The sequence below is a fragment of the Poromitra crassiceps genome (assembly GCF_964638095.1).
Source record: "Poromitra crassiceps genome assembly, contig: HAP1_SCAFFOLD_423, whole genome shotgun sequence".
Classification (NCBI taxonomy): domain Eukaryota; kingdom Metazoa; phylum Chordata; class Actinopteri; order Beryciformes; family Melamphaidae; genus Poromitra; species Poromitra crassiceps.
In genome coordinates, this window is record NW_028151984.1 from 84620 (window position 1) to 90814 (window position 6195).

Here is a 6195-nt window from a genome sequence, read left to right on the forward strand (position 1 = left end):
GGACTCAATCACAGCAGATATCCGCTGATAGCCTACCACGGAGATCTCACAGGCACAGGCAGCAAAACCCGACGCTCTGATAGAAAAATCTCCATGGACGCGCCGCGCTCAGGCCTCGCCCCCCGACACGCCCTGTGCGATGACGTCATAATCGCCATGCGCCCTATGCGCTTGGCTGGGCGCGAAGAGTATGCCACAAGCTTTAAGCTTCTGGCATACTCTTCACGCACGCGCTGGAGGCGGGGCCCCGAGGAGGGCGCGGGCACTCTGCGCGGGCCAAAACAGAACAAACTCAGTGCGCAGCTCCAGGCGCCAGGCAGTCTGAATGAAATTGAATGTAACGTTCCCAATTCTATGTATTAAATTATAAAAAAACGACCCTCAACATTTGGGAAGGCTAAGCCACACAACTAGTTCGTTATAATCAAACGTCATGCTTCAAAGGCGACTTTACGACGGTGAGGACTCAATCACAGCAGATATCCACTGATAGCCTACCACGGAGATCTCACAGGCACAGGCAGCAAAGATAGAAAAATCTCCATGGACGCGCCGCGCTGCGCTCAGGCCTCGCCCCCCGACACGCCCCGTGCGATGACGTCATAATCGCCGCGCGCCCTATGCACTTGGCTGGGCGCAAAGAGTATGCCACAAGCTTTAGGGCAGGGGTGGGCAATTATTTTTCATGGGGGGCCACATGAGAAACCCAGATTGTTGCCGGGGGCCGAACAAATATTGTCATGCCGTAACCCATGGATGGGTAACTTTGATGATAGAGAGGGCCACAAAAAATTTCCTCGCTACCAGGTTTTGCTGAGGGCCGAACGGCGCCAGCACAAAAAATTTGGTGCATTTGAAGCCAGGTTTAGAGGAATAACTAATTTTAAATTAACAGTTGTGATGTCATTATTCAACCACCAATATTTGATCCTTTTCTCACACACTGCTATTGTCACCACCTGCTTTCAGGGCTTGAAATTAACTTTTTTGGCCACCTGCCAATATGGCTGCTAGATTTTAAAGTTATCAGCCAATTAGAATTTCCACTAGCTGAAATGTTTTTCTTGAAATAAATCAGAATATGAGTGGGTTAATTTAAGCATAAGTATCAGTAAGTGTCCCGGGATGATCAAAGCCTGTGTTGAGGGTCACACGAACAAAAATGCAGTCTTGAAGCTAAATAAATCCAAAACCAATGAGTTATTTGAGTTATTTAAATTTCTACTTCAATGTAGCCTTTTAGTCATAAAGATTATTGAAAGATATTCCATATTCCATACTGAAATGCTATAACAGAAGTGGAGTATTGGCCAGAATATGACATGAACATTTGGACACTTATTCAGCGGGTATCTTGCATGTTGCGTTCAGGTGCACTGTGTGTGTAAAAAAAAAAAAAAAAAAAAAATTGCAATTCCATCGCAGGCCACACATGGGTATTTTGCCCATGTGTGCTTTAGGGTCTGGGGGGAGGTTAGGTTTAGGCGTGGGGGGTGGGAGAGGTTAGGTTTAGGGTTAGGGTCTGGGGGAGGTTAGGTTTAGGCATGGGGGGTGGGAGAGGTTAGGTTTAGGGTTAGGGTCTGGGAGAGGTTAGCTCCTCCCCCCAGACCCTAATGCGGGAGCAGTTGACTAATGGGGGAGCAGTTGCCATAAGCGTCAAGATTACTTCCGTGGGTTTACATTGAGTTTAGTCGGAAAGCCCAAGTCGTTTCATGGCTCAAGGGTACCATTAGGGCTGTGAATCTTCACTGGCCTCACGATTCGATTACGATTCAGAGGGCTACGATTCGATTCGATAACGATTATCGATGCATCTCGATGCATCTTAAATCGATGCATCACTTTTTTTCCCGAATACATGATTTTTTTTCTCACTTTCTTTTTTCTCACTGTGTGGCTACTTTTAAAATAAAAGTGCATTTAGAATTGCATTGTATTATGATCCATAATTAAAATAAACAACTGCATGTACTTCCATTATATTTTATTTTATTATATAAAAAAAAAAATAATAATAATAATTAATAATCGATTTTTGACATTTGTGAATCGATGCAGAATCGTGCAGGTCCGCATCGCGATGCATCTTATAATCGATTATTTTTGACACCCCTAGGTACCATGTTAGTAACAAGCGACGCACAAGGGACGGGACAAAGCGTCAATATGCTACGCGCTCGGAGTGAGAATGGGTTGGCAAATGTGTGTGTGTGTGTGTGTGTGTGAGAGAGTGAGAGTGTGTGTGATGTGACATCAGACTATTTTGTTAATACGTATGTCTTTGTCTATTCAAATAAACATTGAAATGAAATTGTAAATGGTTGTACTACAGTTAGCAAGCTGAAGATGCAGCTTATCTTAGCTGTGCCCCCCTGAGATTTTTTTGTCAATTTTAAAGCCAAATGCTTCAATCTGGTGCACTTTGACAGCCAAATGAAGAGGCTAGATCTATAAAGAACTACACACATCATATTAGATTCATATCATCTTTACTGTGCTATTGCTTTACCATTATACCAAAAATAAATCTCTCCCCACATATATTCTGCATACAGGTCACATGGTAGTTTGTAGAATAAACATAAGCAAATCTATCTATCCATCTATCTACCTACCTATCTACAGTATATACACACATACAATGATAATATATTACTCTATAAATTACACTTCACTATTACACTATAAATATGTGGTGTTGTTCAAGCTCATTACTGCTGCCACTTACCATGTACCTGTAAATATCTGTGAATAGTTTTATATCCCATCATGTGAAGAGTGGGCAGTGTACCGCCATCATCACCTCTACTTCTTTTTCTTTGACTTTCACTCTCCTCCTCAGTTCGCTTTCCAAAGCTGAGCTTTGTTTGATGCAATCTTTTCCCACTATGCCTCTCATAACTGGAACAAACTCCCTGAACACATTAGATCTGCCCCTACTCTGCCTATTTTTAAATCCAAGCTAAAGACCTTTATGTTTACTCTTGCTTTTAACTGCTACTAAACTACTGCCTCTCTCGGCCTGTAATTTTAAAAAGATTTTTCCTGTACATTTCCAACAAATGGACTGTACATGTAATAATAATACTGAAGAGTGCCTTGTAACTTATTTAAAACAGAAATAATGTTTCATGTTTGTTAATTTGAGTATATATTTTAACTAAAACTGTCGGCTGTGTTTTTTATGTGTTTTTTATATGTGCATTGCTTTGCTGCTTGTTTTTTCGATTATTTTTTTGTAAAGCACCTTGAATTGCCTTTGTGTATGAAAGGTGCTATATAAATAAAATTTGACTTGACTTGACTTTTCATGGTCTCTCTATGTTAGTGAAGAAAGCAAACACATCCCCGGTCAATTGATATTCATGTGTGAATACCAGCCTCTGCTAGGATAATCTAGTTGCAATGAAAAAAGAGGGGACCTCATTTCAACATGAATTTCAACCATTTACACACACTGAATTGAAAGTAAAACATGTCATTGACGGTCTACCATTGAAATCAATGTTTGAATTAACTAGCGTTAGTTAGCAGTAGTAGCCCCCCCCCCCCCCCGCCCAACGCACTGCTAGGCTTCATTCATTCATTTTAACGTTTGGCACTGCCTATTACTAATTCTAATGACACAGTTACAAGAAGCAAGCAGCCCACACTATTATGTTACCTGGCTCGCTGTATCACCGTCAAGGTTTAATTCCTTCCTCCTCTGCGGTGCTACTCCCTACTTTGTTTACAAACCTCACACGCTGGCTGCACTGCCCCACAAAATACCACCGCACGCCGAGCGAAGATCGTCTATGACTTGACCACTCACTCCATCAATCACCCGAAGCAAGCATTGTACTGGCCGTCCCACAAATTATGCACCGCGTCGACCAAAGATCATCTATTGAGAAGAGGAGTCACTCCATCGTAATTTTGGCGTTGTAATATCTTTGCCGCACGAATATCAAGTTATTTTTTGGTCGGAAAAAATACCGAGGGCATGACCTCGGTATTCTCAATGGTGGCTAGGGGCCTGAACCTGCGCACGGCCTGAACCACGGGCCTGAACCACGGGCCTGAACCTGCGTCTGCGCACCTGCTGCACTACTACCTTTAGTACTACTGCAACGTGACCAATTGAGAGCGCATGAGGTCATTAAAAGAAATGGAGAAGAATAAGAAGTGTTTCTGTAGCCTGCCTATCTCTACCTGCTACCTCCATTTGAAGACCTTGGATTAATTGAAGAAAGACCGACATGAAAGCAGCCGCGCAACTCATCCAGAGCAGTACAACTGTTGTCGCGCAGGGCAGCATGTGAGTGTCTGTGTGTGTGTGAGAGAGAGACAGAGAGGGGGGAGAGAGACAGAGTTATTAGCTACTTTGCACACCTTGGAAGCTCTGCTGTGCTCCTCCTGAGTCCGGAGACATATTACATTAAATTGGCCGTTGCGGGCTGCTGGGTTGGGCTGGGTTCGGAATTTTCAGATATTTTAACGGGCTGGGCGGGGCGGGCTGGCTCCAATGATGGGTTGGGTTGGGGCGGGCCTTAAAAAACCCTGACCCGCGCATCACTACGGGTCATGCATCATGTCAATGATTTTATTTGACAATTCTGGGGACTGGATTGGGCTTTGGCCAATCCTGGCGTGTTCCGCCTCCAAATCGAGTGGGATTCAGTGTGTTGTGGCGCTCCCCTCGGGAAGAGCCTTTTGACCGGAGGAGTGGAGCTCAGCGAGCCGCAGGCAGCCAGCTGCCTTCGTGTTCCGAGCGGAGAGTGCAGCACGTCGGCCTGGAATCTCCGAAGTGCAACCCCTGACAACCAAGCTCTCGGATGCGCGCGCCATTAACGCTGTAACGATACGATATCCCTGGAATGCGCGTTTTAATGAGCCAGTTACATTTCTTTGCATTCTTAGAGATTATAGTTTTTGTTTTTTGTTCATGTTTCTAACAATTGGCCAAGTTAGTAGTTAGTTTATGGGATAGGAATTCTGCCAGATGACAGGCACTAGGCGCCATTTTCGACTTCATTTGGAAGAGAAAATTATCCTGAAATGAAGATTTGATTGACAGCTGCATGTCGTGATATGATTGGTTGAAATGGGGTAGAAATTTGATAGTACTACTGGGTGATGTCAGCAAACTGTACATTACTGTTATCAATGAAATCTTGAAAAATGAACTTTTGATGTGAAAAAGTGTGAAAAACTAAAGAAATTAGATTGTTGTGATTTTGTTTGCATACATTATTAAATAGGTGCACTGCAAAAGAAAAGAAAAGTCATTTTTGGGTTCCGCTCGACTTTAACTGAACTTAGGTCACTAATGGAATAAATGATAAAGTCACTCCAGGTAAAACAACTGCATGATTCGCAATCCACAGTAGATATAAACACAACCTATAAGTAAGTGTGTGTGTGTGTGTACCGCAGGTTGCAGGCGAACATGCTCCGGCAGACTCAGGTTCTGGCTCAGCAACTCTCTGAACTTCTTCTGGAGCTCCGTCAGCTTCTTACGCCTCCCTGCCTTCCTCAGCTCGGCCTCCCGACACACACACTCCATCTCCAACTTCTGCTTAGCCGTCTCTATGCTGGACAGAGAGAGAGCAGGGGGAGAGAGAGAGAGAGGAGGGGGGGAGAGAGAGAGAGAGGAGAGAGAGAGAGAGAGGAGGGGGGGAGAGAGAGAGGAGAGAGAGAGGAGAGAGGGAGAGAGAGGAGGGGGGAGAGAGAGAGGGGGGGAGAGAGAGAGGAGAGAGAGAGGAGAGAGGGAGAGAGAGAGGGGGACAGAGAGGGAGAGAGAGAGGCAGAGAAAGCGAGCGAGACAGACAGACAGGCAGTGAGAGAGGGACCGACGGAGAACGGGAACGCGAGAGAGAGAGATACCGAGAGAGAAAGAGAGAGGGGGGAGAGAGCATGCACGCAGCTTCTCCTGTCTGTGGCTGGAGAGATGTAGAGGATAGCACCAATTAACTTCACACAGTGCAGCCTGAGAGATGTGTATTCCCAGTAACTAGTAGCAATAATAACAATATTACCAATGGCCAAATACTTACCCATACTAATGATAGCTAGCTACCCATATTAATACAACAGTGCATCTTTGCACAAAGCTCTCAGGTTTAAGGTAGCCTACCTCGGTTTAAGGTAGATTTAGAACAGATTAAAAAAATGCGATTAATTTGCGATTAATCGTGAGTTAACTATGGAAAT